This window comes from Ascaphus truei, chromosome 6, assembly GCF_040206685.1.
Source record: "Ascaphus truei isolate aAscTru1 chromosome 6, aAscTru1.hap1, whole genome shotgun sequence".
Taxonomy (NCBI): Eukaryota; Metazoa; Chordata; class Amphibia; order Anura; family Ascaphidae; genus Ascaphus; species Ascaphus truei.
This window is the reverse complement of record NC_134488.1, coordinates 103,042,024-103,060,889: the sequence shown is the minus strand read 5'-3', so window position 1 is coordinate 103,060,889 and position 18,866 is coordinate 103,042,024. Positions and strand designations below refer to the sequence as shown.

Here is an 18,866-nt window from a genome sequence, read left to right as displayed (position 1 = left end):
GCCAAACAGTGTGATGAATATAATGGATACAAACTAAGTGGAAAACCTAACTAAAAATAAACCCTACAACTCAGCGCTTCAACCTATAATAATCAGTGATAAGTGAATAAACATAAAAAGTGTAAATGACTGATAATCCAAGAATTTGTGAATGATTGGTAAAAGCTGCCTTTGGGATCCCTCCAAGCAAATATCCCACAAATTCGCAATCCAGATAACAAAAATACATAACAGTGGGACCCCCGGCGCGATGTCTGCACTTTACCCTTGTCCATAAGTAATCACAGTCCTCTTGATGTTTTGCAGGTAGGTACAAGACAATTGGTACTGGCTGTCCCCTTGATATCCTCCTAGTGACAAATATACTAGGCTAGAGGCTAGATCGAAATCTATGTTGAGGCCTTTGGGTGACAGCGTCTTCAAAGTATATATCCAAAAGCTTTCCCTTTTGGATAGATAATTGATTCTGTCACCCCCCTCCAACTAGCTTTTGGACAATCTATTCCCCTGCATATAATGCCACCTGGTTTCTGATCGTGCACCATTTTAAAGTGGTTGGAGACACTATGTCTCTCCAAACCTCTTTTGATGTTATATATGTGTTCTGCCAGTCTACGTTTTAGGGGTCTCCCAGTTCTCCCTACATATTGAAGTCCACAGGGACATTCCAGTAAATACACAAAATTTGCTCTTACAGTTAATAAATGTGTCTATACTGTACTTGGTACCTGTTACATTGGACTGAAAATGGTCACATTTGAGGCTAAATGAGCAACCTATGCACTTCCCACATGTGAAATAGCCTTTATAGTTGGCTAGCCATGTGGTATTGTGTTGTCTTAACCGCTAAGGGGACAACTAAGTGCCAACTCAGCCTACAAATTTTTCGCTCTTTTATATACAATTTGTGGGCGTTCTGGTAGAAAGGATTTTAAAACGGGGTCTCTTTGGAGAATTCCCCAATGTTTATGAAAAGTTTTCTTTATATCGGGGGCCAAACTACTATACTGTACTTAGTTATGAATGGTATAAATTCTCCCTTTTTGTTTTCTTTGTTTTTTTATCCATATTAATAAGGGATGATCTATCAATATCCTTAACCATAAGAAGGGCTTTATTCACCCTATCTTTATTGTATTCTCTCTCAATAAATGTATCCCTAAGAGAATTCAGTTGTTCATTGCATCCATGCTCCTGAGAGCAATTCCTTTTAATTCTCAGAGCCTGACCCTGTGGAATATTTTGTATCCATCTCGGGTGGTGGTGGCTCGACGCCAAGAGGTACGTGTTAGCGTCTACCTCTTTGTGGTATGTTTTAGTGTGTACCACACTACTTTCCACATATAGGGTCAGAAATTAATGCGGATATTACTACTACTAAATGTGAACTTAATGTTGTAGGGGTTGCTGTTTAAATGTATTTTGAACATGTCCAGTTTTTCCATAGTTCCTCTCCAGACACACAGCACATCGTCGATGAATCTCTTCCAGAGCACTAGGTTTGCACCAAACGGATTGCCACTCCATATGTGGCTCCGCTCCCACATGGCCATGAGTAAATTAGCATAGCATGTTGCAAACCTAGTGCCCATCGCGGTGCCGCATGTCTGGAGGAAAAATTCTCCGTCATAGCTAAACAAATTATGACGGAGAATTTTTCCTCCAGACATGCTGCACTGCGATGGGCACTAGGTTTGCACCAAGCTATGCTAATTTATTCATGGCCATGTGGGAGCGGAGCCACATATGGAGTGGCAATCCGTTTGGTGCAAACCTAATGCTCTGGAAGAGATTCGACGATGTGCTGTGTGTCTGGAGAGGAACGATGGAAGAACTGGACATGCTCAAAATACATTTAAACAGCAACCCCTACAACATTAAGTTCACATTTAGTTGTAGTAACATCAGCATTAATTTCTTGGACCAGACCCTATATGTGGAAAGTAGTGTGGTACACAATAAAACATATCACAAAAAGGTGGACGCCAACACGTACCTCTTGGCGTCAAGCCACCACCACCCGAGATGGATACAAAATATTCCACAGGGTCAGGCTCTGAGAATTAAAAGGAATTGCTCTCAGGAGCATGTATGCAATGAACAACTGAATTCTCTTAGGGATACATTTATTGAGAGAGAATACAATAAAGATAGGGTGAATAAAGCCCTTCTTATGGTTAAGGATATTGATAGATCATCCCTTATTAATATATATAAAAAAAACAAAGAAAACAAAAATGGAGAATTTATACCATTCATAACCAAGTACAGTATAGTAGTTTGGCCCCCGATATAAAGAAAACTTTTCATAAACATTGGGGAATTCTCCAAAGAGACCCCGTTTTAAAATCCTTTCTACCAGAACGCCCACAAATTGTATATAAAAGAGCGAAAAATTTGAAGGCTGAGTTGGCACCTAGTTGTCCCCTTAGCGGGGTAAGACAATACAATACCACATGGCTAGCAAACTATAAAGGCTATTTCACATGTGGGAAGTGCATAGATTGCTCATTTAGCCTCAAATGTGACCATTTTCAGTCCAATGTAACAGGTACCAAGTACAGTATAGACATTTATTAACTGTAAGAGCAACTTTTGTGTCCATTTACTGGAAAATTTAGGGGGAGACCCCTAAAACGTAGACTGGCAGAACACATATAACATCAAAAGAGGTTAGGAGACACAGTGTCTCCAATCACTTTAAAATGGTACATGATCAGAAACCAGATGGCATTATATGTAGGGGAATAGATTGTCACCATCCCCCCCCACCCTCCCCCCCCTCCAACTAGCTTTTGGACAGACTCAATTATCTATCCAAAAGGGAAAGCTTTTGGATATATACTTTGAAGACACTGTCACCCAAAGGCCTCAACATAGATTTCGATCTAGCCTCTTTTTTAAAGGAATAACACATTGTATTAAGTTATGTAATTCTATCGTGGCAGTGCTGCTGAATCCCAGGGTAGTCAGCTCTAGCAGCATCATCTGTTTGATATGTTCAATGGTTTTTTAATACTGGCACTTTAATTGTAGGATGTGTTTTTAATGCTATTGGAGGGTATAAATAGCATCATTATTGTCAAATCCCCTCACCACTGAGAAAGTGACGGTTTCCACGTCACGAAACGTGTTTGGAAAGGAGTAGTTACGGTGTCCGTCGGCAAGGAGGGTTTCCTGTGGCACTTGGCATGACGTCAGCGAGGCGCGCCGCAATCGGAGCTGCGAGCAGCGAGTGTGCTCGTGGTATATTGGGGCTTACACAGTACCTGTATTACAAGCTGCGGACGGCACATTGAGAATTGTTTTACTAGAGCCTTAACCACGTGAGGGAGTTTTTGGCTTATTGTCATTCTATTAAACACAGTTTTTAGCAATCTACACCAATCTGTCGACTGTCATTCTCTCTTGGGGAACTACAGTGGACATATGAACATCACAATTGGAGAGACTGATCGAGTGACGACTACACGTGGGACACGTGAGGTAGAGGAGAGGAAGCAGGCTAAAGAATAGATTCTCTTAATTGAACATAACAAGAAATTTTCTTGTAAATAGGCATTGCTATTTGTCCTAAAGATTTGTAACCTAGTACTTGCTACTGCGCAATGGTTTGTTCCTCTTTGTATATTTGTCACTAGGACGATATCAAGGGGCCAGTCAGTATCAATTGTCTTGTACCTACCTGCAAAACATCAAGAGGACTGTGATTACTTATGGACAATTCTATGGACAAGGGTAAAGTGCAGACATAGCGCTGGGGGTCCCAATGGATACAAACTGTCTTGAAAGTCCTGACAGTGAATGAAAGCAAAGTGCCAACTGTGACTGGTTCTGTAAACAATAGAAAAAAGCCAAAAATATTGAAGTACTGTTGAGATACAATTTATGGGTAAAAAACAAGGGGCTACTTACAATGTAGCTGGTAAAATACACATTGTGGGTGTTTGCCACCACACGGGCATTCAGGATGCCTCTCTTCTCTGGTGTGTCTGTCTGATCTGCTCAACTCCCGTTGTCAGATCTCGGGTCCCGATGACGTCAGAGGAAAGCAGGAAAGTTCATCGGCCACTCCAGCACATAAATCTGGCCGAATCCCGCAGTAATAGTCCTCATGGGATATTGGAATACACTCGGGCAGGTGGAGAGGGGTGGTGCACTGCAGGGGTTACCTTGGCATAGAAATATAACAACCCTATGTGTTTCGTTCCGGTCAGGGGAACTTCATCAGAAGTAATAAAATACAGTATAGTTACCTGGATGTATGTGTATGTACTAGCCCAGCGTTGCGCAAACTGGGGGGGGCACGCGGGCTGTTAGAGGCCCCACGCTCTTCCCCCAAGCCTCTGTAACCTCACTTACCTACTGGCAGCCGGGTCTTCGCCGACACGTCGCCATGGCAACACGGCGTCAAATGACGTGGTGGGGTCACGTGACGTCAACCGCAACTTCATTTGAAGCCGTGCCTTCGGGGGAGGGGGGGGGGGGCGCGTACGCGGCGGCTCCCAGGAAGGGGGCCGCAGCTGAAAAAGTTTGCACAGGACTAGCCTATTGGTTGATAGTCCTAAGTGCTTACGCCAATCATACAGATTCTCTCTAGTTCAATCAACAAGGTAAACAATGACAATATAAAAAGCAATGTAGGCACATAAATTACATGCTCAATTGAGCTACAACAATCAATAGCATTTAATATTGGAGTATCAAAGTATTCATTTAAATAATAAAAGAGAACATAATGATACCAAGATAGTAATAAAGGAAAATAAAAAATATTTAGAATAAAAATAAACTTGTACATAGTAACCAATAAAGAGAAAATTAATAGAGATATGTATTGGGCAAGACAGAGACAGAGGGACTAGCACATGAGCACAGCAATGAATTGAGTATTGTTCAAGATGGAAACATCTATGAACAATGATGTAGGTGACACCAAATTTCTCAGGGGGTGGCAGAAGCAGATGGGAGAGGAAGGGAACCGAGATCTATGTCAGCATTCAAACCATTTTGTATATACTAGATTGAGGAGACAAACAGTTACAACATTAGATATCACTAAACTCAACAAATATTATAAGAGGACATTTATTTTTCAATATTTAAAGTCTCTGTAACCCTTTTGGTGACAGATGTAAGAGCAATGCTTTGCTAAGCACGCTATCATTATTGCGAAGTGTTCTTGCAGGCCACTCAAGCAAAGGGTGAACTCAACTTGGACAGATGAACAGTCGTTGGTCCTATGTTGGTTAGATGGTAGAAACATGTGTCGCAAGTAAAAAAAAAATCCCATATTTAAATAATCAATACATTAGAGCAGTGTTTCCCCAACTCCAGTCCTCAGGGAACCCAAACAGGTCAGGTCTTAAGGATATCCCTGCTACAGAACAAGTTGCTCAGTCTAAATGACTGAGCCGCTGATTGACCCACGTGTGCTGGAGCAGGGATATCCTTAAGACCTCACCTGTTGGGGTTCTCTGAGGATTGGAGTTGGGGAACACTGCATTAGAGTCATAATCAATATTGCTATTCACGTCAGAATGTTAATTTTCAGGAGCGAGAGGATGAAAACAAATTGCTTCAAAAAGGTCTAGCTCAGTGTTTTTCAACAGGGGGTCCTAGAAATGCTTGGGTTTCCCATCTATCCCTGATGGGTTTCCTGAAATTTTTCAGGTCATTTGAAAATTGTACCAAATATAGAAGACTTTACAATCCATCTGAGCTCAGACGTCCTACTAAAGGGTTGTGGTTTTCGCAGAATTTCACAACATAATTATAGGTTTCCATAACCAAAAAAAGTTGCAAACCACTCTATCTAAATATGGCATTTTTCCCAGTGAGTGTCATTTGGCTATATAAGACATATGGAGGATATTCCTTAATAATCAACCAATATATTAACAATCACACTGTGGCAACGAAACAAACAAATTCATAAACCAGCACAGTTGAATACTCTAACAATTTTAGTCCATTATTGCACTTAAAATCCTAGGGTGGGGTGGGTGTTGACCAAGTAATATTGGTAACTAATATAATCCTTTAAACATCTTTGCAGGAGACTTAACCATGACAGGGGGGGGGGGGGGGAAATCAATCTGAAGTTTTTATTGCAAAGTTGTTGCTAAAAAAAAAATTGAAATCCCTTTATTATATAGCACTTCCAAACAAATATTTTAGTTTAAGAAAACTAAACACAAAGTTCCTCCAAAGCAGGTTTGAACAACAAATACTATGGCCAACAAGAGAATTTCTTGGTAGCCCAGGCAGAATGTAAGCGGTCTTAACAGGTTAAAGAAATAAAATAAAATAAACACAACAAACTTGCACTATCACACAACAAGAATTTCATTATTTTTTTACTTGATAAAAGTCAGTGCATACTAATCACACAAAAAGGGCATTAACCGGGATAAAAATAATTCTGTAAGCAACAATAGGCAATTATCATTTGGAATAGAAAAAAAAATAATCAATAAAAGCTGTATAAAGTATTTGATAACTGAAGTAATGTTTTTTTGCATGTGGTTCATGAAGCAAACCAAAGTTCAACAATCAAGCACAATCATTAATGTTCTTGCCAATAAAAGCAGACTGATCTACTGTATGTTGAAAAATGAAAAGCTTCTAAATAGCTAAATGCTGTCACTTCTTAACGAAGATAAAAAAAAAGTTTTAAAGATCTTAACTATGATTCACATTTTTTCAAGACTAGTACACTTCTCAGGGCCGGTTAATTGGAGAAGTAGAATGAAGGCTAGTTTAAAATGAGAACATACATGGTCACATTCACAGCACGCATATTTAAAACATGATTTTGAAAACCTCTGGGAGTTGAGGGTCACCACTAAGCATTTAGAGCAGAAAGTTGCTGAATGCCCCTTTTTCCCTTCATAAACCACAAAATCAAGTTCTAATTTCAGTTATTCATATTTTAAAACGAGTCTAGGAGAGATTGTGGCTGCAGTACTGCTGTAAAATTGAGAAAAAAAGGGCACCATATACTGGATATACTCATACTACTGTAATAAATGCTTTACTCAGACTTCCAGGTACCGAATCTGAAAAGGGCCATAGGTGAAACTAGTCACATGAGAATGTTTATGGGTTTAAACCACCTTTACATTTTCATGGGGCAGTACCATTTCTAACAAACACAAGCATCTTAGAAGACAAATTAACAATATCACTGCTCAAACATCATCATGATCAAAGAAAATAGTAGAGAAGTTAGAGGCCTTCACATGGTCCCCCGGCATTTACTTTAAATGCTTTGAAGAGCGCGGGCCTCTAACGCTACGCCCCCAAAAAAAACCTTGCGCCCCCTGCACAGGTGAAATGCCCATCAGCTACATACTGCGGAGCAATGTTACAGGATTAAGAAAGAAGGACCATCACAATCATTATCGTGAGAATTGGGCAAGTTATGTCGTTCCCTTTGTATTAGTCCTGGACACTTTGCCCCAAATTTTTTCTTTGCAATTTTGCATTTTTTCATTCAGTAAATGTGATGGGACTTAAGTAATATAATAGGTGTCGAATAATGTGATTGCTTTGCAATTTGTTTATTTGCAATTACTGTACATGTTTGATGGATTCATTCCTTTTACAATCAAGGGTCCAATTGATTCCCTTGAGGTTTGCAAACCTGCATATATATCTACATTAAGAGTTTCTACTTATATGTTGACAACAATGTGTATTCAAGTGTGCAATATACTGTAGGACGTCATGTGCAATTGAAGCTTTGGATATCATGTTATTGTATTTTACCTATTCTCTGCTCCCTTATTTTTAAATTGTATATGTTTTGAACCATGAATTTTTGTACAATTTAATTTTTGCTTATGATTAAATTGTAATCAAAAATTGCATCTATGGGGTACATTTTTCTTTCTTTGTTTCTTTAAATCTGGGTGACCAAAAAAATATATATTTATTTATTTATTTTTTAAACCAAAGTGTGACATAAGTATTTTATGACTACTTGCACTGGTCTGAAATGACTGTGTATTAAACCAGCTTGCACACACAAAGGTCCCTCTTCTGTTATCTTTATTGTCTGATCAGGATAAAGGTTCAGGAAACCACATGATTGACAAACATCCCTCCTCCCACTCAGACACCGAAGAAAAATAAATTGTTTAATTTAAAAAAAAAAGCAGTCAGATCCCTGCTTTAAGCATGGACATTGTATAAAATCAGAAATCCCACCTGGGATTTTTTTTTTTTTTTTTTTTAAATTTTTACATAGTTTGAAACAGGGGGTTCTTCAGTATATACAGAATTGAACACTTTCCAGCGCTGAAAATCCCCTGGGTTCCCAGGATACTCAATACTTGCCAATGTAGATACCATAGTTTAAAGTTCCTGCCTTGGAAAGCAATATAAAATAAAATAGACCATGCAAGATAAACTCCCAGGTCACACAATTTACTGCACATCAAGGTTTGAGGAGAAGGGGATGAGCACATATGTCACTGTGCAAGTTCCTGCTTAAACAGTGACAACAAGTAGGTACAGGAAAACAAACACTTCCATGTTAAGTCGATTATGTTTACAAACAGAAAAATTATCTTAAAATAATTATAGCCATCTTATTTACTTACAATTGTCAATCAACTTTAACACAAAAAAAAAAAACATGTCGGTGCTGTGATAAAAACATGGATAGATAAATATGACAGCCTCAAATACAAGAAAGGTCTACACTTATGGGAGAGGGGGGTGATTTATAGATACATACATAGAAAAACCATTGACTTGAGTGGGTGATTTTTAACCAATCGCAGTGCAATCAGCCACTTCCAGCAATATAGAACTACTCCCTAAATGAGATTCCGATGCCTTTTTCCCAATTTATCACGGTTCAGGGAATATACAAGCCAATACAAAATTTGGACATAACACAGCTTCAGAATGACAGTACAAGTAGTTTACAAAAAATAAATAAAACGACTGACAAAATAGTTTTATCACGGGATTTATGTACTAGCACTTCAAATTGCTGGAGAAATATAGGATAAGATTGTTCTGCTTCTCTATATTATTTCTAATATGTAACTACCCCAAAAACAAAATGTGAAAATTTGTGTCAACTAGAAATGCTGAATGCATTTAATCACATTAAATTAGCAACTACATTACACACCTACACAAACCTCAACCCATTAAATGGACTTGCAATTTCAATTTGTATGCCCCCAAACGACCATCAACACTGATGTGTAACAAATCGACAAGCGCCTAATTTACTACTAAACAGCAATCAAGACCTCAGTGAGAAACCAGTTAAAAACCAAAACAAAAAATAAACAGTGGTTACATACAAAGAAAACATGTGTAGTATAAATAAAGTTGCTGTTTAGTACCCTTTGCTTACTAGTACTTCCGTTTTACAGTAGATAGCTGGTGGGCTGTTACAGGGCAATGCTGTGTGTCAGTATGTTAATCTCCAGGATGGACAGAAAACTACGGCATTACATCAGGTACCAAAAGGTTACATTAAACGGTTAACAATGCAACATATGGGGGTGGGGGTTTCAATTAAAGCGAACTCAACTTTTTCAATACCACAGATGCAAAAGAAAGTTTTAGAGCCAAATATAGAGATGTGTATACAAATAGCAAATAAAGTAAAACATTTACTGTAAAGTCGCCTTACTATTTTTTAGTTCGTAAATTACATTTATAAACCTGTTTAAAAATAATAGTAAAAAAAATTGTGCCAGGTGGAACTGCTCCTTTAAGAACGGTCACCATCATAAATGTATGTTCCATAACCGGCTTCACAACCCTTAACATTGCAACCCCTCCTCTCACAGTGACCTTCCGAGGGAAAGTAGATCTTCAGCAGCTTTGCAATGTTCTCAATGAACCAGAGTTTCGCACGGGGTGTCATTACTGCATGCACTTGATTGAGAACTATATGACTTTGAAAACAGTGTACACAGCAACTGCATCCAGGAAAACCGTTCATAATGATGCCCTACAAGGCCTCAGCGCACAGCAAATCTGTTGTATATAAAACTATTGAAAGGAGAGACAGCGTTTTCCCTGTGCCCTGCCTGCAGGAGGAAGCATTCCGGGTCTCCAAGAAGCTGACAGATCTGTACACACAACGCAAACCTTTAACTGAACCCTTTCGGTTTCCAGAAGGGCCAACAATGCATTGCTCTGGCAGCGAAAAGATGGAACAGGGTAGATGCCATGTTACATGACGGAGTGCTTTCATGTTATTGTATGTCCCTCATACATATATAACTTTCTCGGGGGGGGGGGGTGGCAGAAGCAGGTGGGAGAGGAAGGGAACGTGTGAAGGAGAGGAGACACGCTGGGTCCATAAAGCGGGATGGGGCAGGTACAGGGTTAAAGAATGGGGACAGGGGGGAATGGGGGAGAGGACAGAAGGACCAGTGGAAAACAGGCCGCATTAATCCGCACGCGCCTCCCACGCGTGTCAGGCCGTGTTCCGGTGGGGACTTACCACTGGCGGTTGGTATCCTAGAAGAGACTCGAGGTTACCTCCCCCGCTGGTTCCTCAGAGGCCCCGGACCTCTCCGTCTTTCCCGTAGTGAGGTGCGGCTCGTCCGAAGATACCACAGCCCGTTTCGCACCGGCCCGTGGTCGAGAGCAGAAGACCGGCGACAACTGTCAGAAAAAAAACCGAACTTGGGAAGGACGGCAGCAGCGGAAAGAGCTGACTCTTCCGCTTCCGGTCTGAACACTGAAAAGGGGGAAGGGGAAGCAGAGTGTTCCGGTGAGCGCGGCCTCAACGGACCTGCGAGCGGCGGGCGCGCGCGCGACGTGAGGCGGTTTCAAGGCGGCGCGTGGCGGGGGGCTGTGACAGCGGAGAGTGGGCGTTACGAGGTAGGCGGGTTTCTTGAAACCTCTGGTTTGGAACATGCGCGTGCTGGTTATAACGGCCAATCAACGTGAGGTGCGCGTGCTGGTTGTAACAACCAATCAACATGGCCTCTGTCCCTACTGAGTGACGCTTTGATGAACTCTGGCACTGGACCGTCACACGCAGTGTAATAAAGATGTCCACAATGTCAAATGAAGTCACGTCACGGGTGTTTGGGACACAAATATACAGACAAATAAACACACATGGACTCTATCATAGTAGTTTCACGGTCATATAAGCTTTTAGAAGAGGGCGATGCTATAGTAACAGCATGCCAGTAAAATAATAAACAGTGAAAGAAAAAACTAAAATCTAAAATACAATTGAATATATATATATATATATATCATTTTAAAATATGTTATGAAAAGTTATATATTAGTTTTTGAAATAAGGTTTTTTTTCGTAGTGCTTGTTTTAAAAGAATACCTTTGTGTCTATTCTGTATATGAGGGGTGCGCAAACTAGGGGTGCAGGATTTTTGGGGGGGAGCGCGGCAGTTGCAGAGGCCCCACACTTCCCCAAGGCATTCAAACCAAATGCCAGGGGATCGTGTGAGGCCTCTGCAACTGAACTTACTGAGGTTCAGCCGGCTTCAGATGACGCATTGACATGGCAACGCGGCGTCAAATGACCCAGAGGCGTAATTTGACGCCCGTATCCATGGCAATGCGGCATCAAATGCTGCCGTCACATAACCCCATGGCATCATTTGACGTAAGGGGGGGCGCGAGCACCAGGGGAGTGGAGGAAGGGGTGCGCAGCAACAGAAGTTTGCGCACCCTGGCCTATATCACTGCATTGGTTGGGGTGCGCAAGGAGTTAAGTATCTCAGGAAGCACGGTGTCCCCGGAACCGACATTTAATGCGGTTCAGCAACGGAGACCCCCTGCTTCCTACCTAAGGGGGAAAGAACTTGGTAAAACATTTTGGGGGGGAATATTTACTTTTAGGGGGGGAGGGTGCGTCCTTATTAGTGCTTGTCTGAGGGCGGCACATAACCTAGGGACGAGTCTGCCACACCTATATTATAAAGTATACCTCCTCGAATATTAGTTGGTAAAATATTATTTTATTTTGAGACATGAAACCAATCATTTCTTGCTGATTTTTGAGTAAAATCTTATAGGACAGTGTACCTCCCTTTGAGCCCTGAGGCTTGCAATCCACGATCCTTACTGGTTAGAAAAGTGCAGAACATACAAATGCAAGGGTATTGCAACACGTGGCATGCTCCCGAGGGTGAAATGTCAATAGCCTTTCTCACATGCAGCCGATTCCAAACAATGCCCGCTGCTCCCACTGCAGCGTGCCACGGGTTGCAAGAACGTTGGCTATGTGTCCCTATATGTATATATATATATATATATATATATATATATATATGTATATATATATATGTATATATTTCTGTGTCCCTAGAGTACTTCTGGGAATATTCAGTCTTACATTCTACTGTAGTCCTGGAAATCAAAAAGGTCAGAGTACAAGGTCTGTAGAAGTAAAACATATGTTTGAAAGTAGGTGCCACACTTAGATTCTAACTGGTGTATTTAATCAATAGGTATAAAAAATACAAAAAATACAGATAAGTGGTTTTGCAGGCAAAGGGGTTTAAAATTAAAGCCTTGTGAAGCCAACCCATATCTGCCTCTATAGCAAGAGAAAGTTGTAGCTAAGTTGACACTGACCTTGGAAATGTACTTCCATCAAAGGTCGAAAACTAGATCACTTTTTAAACACTGACAAAACAGTAACTATGGTACTTGGGACTAAAGCTAAATGTCTTAGGCCTCGGCCATGTTCCCTGCTTGCTGGCGGAAGCGCGCCGACGCGCGCTCCCGCTCAGCATTGAGCCCCTACAGCCGCAATTAGAGCGGCTTTAGTAGGGGCTAACCTATGCTTCCGCAAGCGCGCGGAAGCGTAGGTCTTAGGGGAATTTAAAATTCCCTCGCTTGCCGGCGCGACAGGCCGGTCACGTGAGCAGTTCGCCCAATGAGAGCGAACCAGCTCCGTGACGTCACTGGCCCGCCCCCGGCCAGTCCCCTGACAGCGCGTGCGGTAAGCAACCGCAAGGCCAGGGAAAGCACCCGCTTTCCCTGAGCCTCAGCGAGTAAGCAGGGAGCCTGGCCGAGGCCTTAAGCTTCCATGTCAGAGCTACTGATCAGGGCCTGCAATAACACTAATCTTGCCTCAGTTACTGAAAAAAACTAAAGTGAATCCCTGCGCTTCTCCCATTGGGCGAACAATAAATGGGGAAATAAATATACATATTGAGACCTAAGACAAAGGAGACTTTTGATTGCATCCTTTGATCATAATGACAAGCCTGCTAACCAACATCAAGGTAAGTCTCAGTAGCAGGCTTGTCATTATTTGATCAAAGGATGCAACCAAAATTTTCCTTTGTATTACAGACTTAGGCTAAGGTCCCGTTGCACGCGTCCACACGGCTGGCTTGCTTGCCGGCGGCGCGTGCAACTCGCTGTACCGCGATCTGCGGTCTACAGGCTACTTTTCTCGGAGCGGGGGGGCGTGGCCAAACGGGTTGGGGGGGGCGTGGCCATGACGTGAGGGGCCGGAGCGGGAGGTGGGCAGGAGTGGGAGGATTGACAGGGAGGGGGGGCGTGGCTTGAGCGGAGGGACCCGCTACTCTTCCCCCCCCTCCCTCCACGGGCTGCAGGTAAGTAAAAAAAACACACACACGCAGGCACTCATACACACACACACACACACACACACACACACACACACACGCACTCATACACAGACAGAGACAGGCACGCACGCACTCATACACACACACACACACAGACAGAGACAGGCACGCACGCACTCATACACACACACACACAGACAGAGACAGGCACGCACGCACTCATACACACACACACAGACAGAGACAGGCACGCACACAGACAGGCACACACATACACACACACAGGCAGGCACGCACGCACTCAGACACACACACAGAGAGGCACTCACGCTGCTTTCACTCCACACTCCTCCCCGCTCCCTGAAGCCTCTCCTCCTCCCGCAGCCTCCCCTCCCCATTGGCTCACAGCCACACCACGTGACGCGTCAACGCTAGGAAACACCATTCTGTGGTGTCTCCTAGCGGCTGACGCGCCACAGCGTGTAGTCAGCTGTGCAGCCAGTGGGGACCGGGACCGGCTCGCGAGGATTCCCCTGCTGGTGGGGAACTCGCTACATTGCCGCCCGCGCCAACGAGCGCAGCGGGTCCCAGGCCTTAGGCTGCGGCCACGCTGCCGCTGAGCGCGCTCATGCTTGACAGCAGTGACGTCACCAACTCTCCAAGCATGAGTGCTCGGCTGTCCTGCATATATTTTTTTCAAGCGCGAGTAGAGGGGCGTGGCCGGCGGTGTGGCCGAGCAGTGAATGGCGCTGATTGGTTGCTGAAGGTCATGTGACCCTTCAGCGTGCCTGGGAATCAATTTCATCTGTCTTGCCAAGCGCCTAGCGACCGCGAGCACCGCATGAGAATGGCCAGACACATTGAGATTTATTTAACTCAGCGCGCTAAGCGACAGCGTGGACGCAGCCTTAGGTTTCACTATGTATATTTATTTCCCCATTCACTGTATTGTTAGCCCAATGGGAGAAGCGCAGGGATCCACTTTCTGTTTATACACATAAGTATGGCCAATTTTTTCGCCAGCAACATGTGCCCTACACGGAGAAGCACAGTGAATATATATATTTGTTTTGCCTCATTAACTAGCTTTAAATATTTGGGCATGCGATTACACTTTTGGCAGAAAAAAAAAAAACAAGCGCACTGCGGATTTTCCTCAACAAATATTTCTTCTAGCAGCTAACAGAACGGACTTTTCGGCGGTCGTTGCAGTCTTCATCAAGGATATGGCTTAAGTGAAGGACCAATATGGTCCCATATTATTAGTGTCCACAATCATCAAAATCTCATGTGTGTCCCAAATGATTGAGAAGCGTGCAAGTGCTGTGTTGTATTGGTGTCATCCCTCACATCGTGAGAATCCGGATGATAACTTAATTCTGTTCTAGGGCAGGCGCTGTCCTCTTAAATGTTAGAATGTCCTTCCAAATCACCCATTGGCTGTCCACAGATCACTGACTGTACGTTTCAATATTCATCAGTGTAAAACGAGATATTCTTTGCCCATATGACTATACCATTGATAACATTTCATAGGACAGTGCATGCCCCACGGAACGGAATTACGTCATCACCGGGTCCTCACAACTTGAGGGATGAAACCAAAACAACACAGACGTGCATGTTACTCAGTACCTTGGGACACACCTGAGATTTTGGTGATTGTGGACACTATAAATATGGGACTATGTTGGTCCTTCACCAGTGGTGGATTTCCCATTAGACCCGGGCCTAGAGTGGCAAAATTTAGGGGCGGCAAATTTCCCTTTTTCTCCCCCCATATAGAGGCCCTGCTCTGTTCTCCACTGATTGCCAGGGCAGAGCGTGGGGCCTTTGTAAAGTTCTTACCTTGTCCTTCGTGCCGCCCTTCTCCTCCTTCAGCGTCAAATGATGCTGCGACATCACATGACACGCGATGTGGTGGGACATCGCATTGCCGTGGCAACGCAACGCCATGTGATATCGCAGCGTCATTTGATGCTAAAGGAGAAGCGTGGCACCAATTAAGTGCCTAAGGGCAGCAGTTTTGTAAATCCACCACTGTCCTTCACTTAAGCCATATTCTTATTAAAGGCTACAACAGCCGAAACGTCGGATCTGTTAGGGCCTACAATAAATCTTTTTTGAAGACAATCTGTGGTGCGCTTGTTCGTTTTTCTGACATCGTGCAGAGTGACGGGTCTGTCTTTGTACAAGGAGCGCCAGTGTAAGTATATTTTTTGAAGTGAAACTTCCTTAGTGGCACCTCATTCGAACTGGGGCAAAAACGGATTGTGGAGACAGAAATGAAACGGATGTGACGTCAGTGCTGGCAGTTGAGGCCGGGCTGTGTTCTGGCTCAGCCCAACCCCAACACTGACATCACACCCGCTCCACAAATCAGATGCGGCGGCGATAGCCGCCGGCGCCGCTCCTAACGGCCGCTGCTCCCCCCACATGGCTGATGACATATGCGGCGGCGGCTGCGATAGCCGCCGGCGCCGCTCCTAACGGCCGCCATTCCCCCCGCACATCCGCTGCCAAGCCGCGCATGCTCAGTAATCATGGGGACTGGAGGAAAGCCACGCATGCGCAGAAGCGGTTGGCAGCGGCGCCGTTCCCCGCCCGCTGCCACGGCTGTTGACATGTGTTGCCGTTCCCCGTCTGCTGCCCGGGACAGCAGAGACCGCCCGACTGGGACAGCCCCCCCCCCCACCCTTTCCTAACCCGAATGGGACCTCCCTCCCAGCCCACACATGGGCCCGCCTAACTTCCACTACCACTGCCATGCCGCGCATGCGCAGAAGCGGCTGGCAGCGGCGCCATTCAGCCCTCCAGTGACGCGGGCGTTTGCGGGCCCCCCAGGAAGCGGTGGTACAAAAACCCGGGCGCAACCCGCGCGGACCCCCCACACAGTGACGGACCCCCCCGGACCCCCCACACACTGACGGACCCCCCCACACACTGACTGAACCCCCCACACACTGACTGACCCCCCCCGGACCCCCCCACACACTGACAGACCCCCACACACACTGACTGACCCCCCCAGACCCCCACACACACTGACTGACCCCCCCAGACCCCCACACACACTGACTGACCCCCCCAGACCCCCACACATACTGACTGACCACCCCAGACCCCCACACACACTGACTGACCCCCCAGAGACCCACACACACAGACTGACCCCCCCAGACCCCCACACACACTGACTGACCCCCCCAGACCCCCACACACACTGACTGACCCCCTCAGACCCCCAAACACACTGACTGAACACCCAGACCCCCACACACACTGACTGAACCCCCCAGACCCCCCCACACACTGACTGACCCCCCCAGACCCCCACACACACTGACTGACCCCCCCAGACCCCCACACACACTGACTGACCCCCCCAGACCCCCACACACACTGACTGACCACCCCAGACCCCCACACACACTGACTGACCCCCCAGAGACCCACACACACTGACTGAACCCCCCAGACCCCCACACACACTGACTGAACCCCCCAGACCCCCACACACACTGACTGAACCCCCCAGACCCCCACACACACTGACTGAACCCCCCAGACCCCCACACACACTGACAGACCCCCACACACACTGACAGACCCCCCCAGACCCCCACACACACTGCCTGACCCCCCCAGACCCCCACACACACTGCCTGACCCCCCCAGACCCCCACACACACTGACCCCCCCAGAGCCCCACACACACTGACTGACCCCCCCAGACCCCCACACACACTCAGTCACACGCACACTCACAGTCACACGCACACTCAGTCACACTCAGTCACATGCACACTCAGTCACACTCAGTCAGACGCACACTCAGTCAGACACACACTCAGTCACATGCACACTCACTCACACTCACACGCACACTCAGTCACATGTACACTCAGTCACACTCACAGTCACACGCACACTCAGTCACACTCACAGTCAGACGCACACTCAGTCACACTCAGTCAGACGCACACGCACAGTCACACGCACAGGCATAGTCACACGCACAGTCAAACGCACACGCTCAGTCACACGCACACGCTCAGTCACACGCACACTCTCAGTCACACGCACACTCTCAGTCACACGCACTCTCAATCACACGCACACTCTCAGTCACACGCACACTCTCAGTCACAAGCACACTATCAGTCACACGCACACTCTCAGTCACACGCACACTCTCAGTCACACGCACACTCTCAGTCACACGCACACTGTCACACGCGGAATTCACACTTAGTGCAAATAGCTAATACAGGGGATGTGTGCCGAGCACGCGCATTCTAAGTCAAATTTATTTGCGTTTTGTCATTGAGATTGTATTTTGATTTTTAATTAAAACATCACCAACACCAACACAAATACAATTTCTGTGACAAAAGTCAAAGAAGTTTCACTTTCTATGCGCGTGCACAGCACACACAGCTTTTTTAGTTCCTTATTGTATTGTGCAACATATTTCTATTTTTGCATTTGACTTACCTGTATCTTTGTTAGTACCCAGTAATTTTGATGACTGTAAAGCAGTGTTACTACGTTCTCTTTTTCTTATTTTTTTGAGAGAAAAAAAGACCCTGAAGCCTCAGGTTTTTTTTTTTTTTTTTTGGTAAAACACCTGATTGAGATACATAACATTGAGTTCTGTGAAAATTGGTGTCTAATCGTCCCTCATTAGATTTAATAATATTAGTAATAAAAGAAGTTGGGAATCAATTAAGCCATGTGAGAGTTGATATTCTAAAATTAGAAATGACTATTGAACAAACTCAGAGTGATGAAATGGTTCCATTTTTGGGACACTTGAAAAGTCATTTGCAAATGTAACCCTCCCTGCCCCGGCTTCTAGGGTGATTACATCAGGGTGTATTATATGGCTACCCCACATGGGTTACCTTGACGAAGGGGCTGGATTCGGGCGGCTGGGCATTGAGGTAGCAAGGTTGTAGAATAATGGGTGCCAGGAACTTTTGTAGTGCAATTTATTTATTTGGGTCACAGTGGACCGGGACCACACGCACACGTTGTACTGTATTTTATAGTAGTCATACATGAATACGGTTGTTCCATCAGTGCCCACTCTTAACACTCAAATGAAGGTACATTGAATTAGTTGCCGAGTAAATGTGGGACTGGACCCACCTTGTTGTTTCGGAACCATCACCGGTATTAATCCTATTACTCCAAGCCCAGACGGGAATTCTGGTGGGTCTCATCTTACTTGACCCAATACCCTTTGCCTCATTGGGATTTGCCACTTCTATACAGACTGCTGAGGAATATTAG

The 18,866-nt window shown here is 44.8% G+C and overlaps 1 protein-coding gene across 3 annotated transcripts in view; it reads right to left on the bottom strand.

The window, feature by feature from the left end:
• Positions 1-10,880, bottom strand: part of PPP6R1 (protein phosphatase 6 regulatory subunit 1) — a 66,722-nt gene extending 55,842 nt beyond the window's left edge. The window contains exon 1 of one of the 3 annotated variants that reach the window (XM_075605439.1): positions 10,487-10,880. The gene's annotated coding sequence lies outside the window, so the exon portion shown is untranslated. The remainder of the gene's footprint in view (positions 1-10,486) is intronic. The other 2 variants (XM_075605437.1, XM_075605438.1) reach the window with 2 other exon arrangements.
• Positions 10,881-18,866: the final 7,986 nt, after the last annotated feature.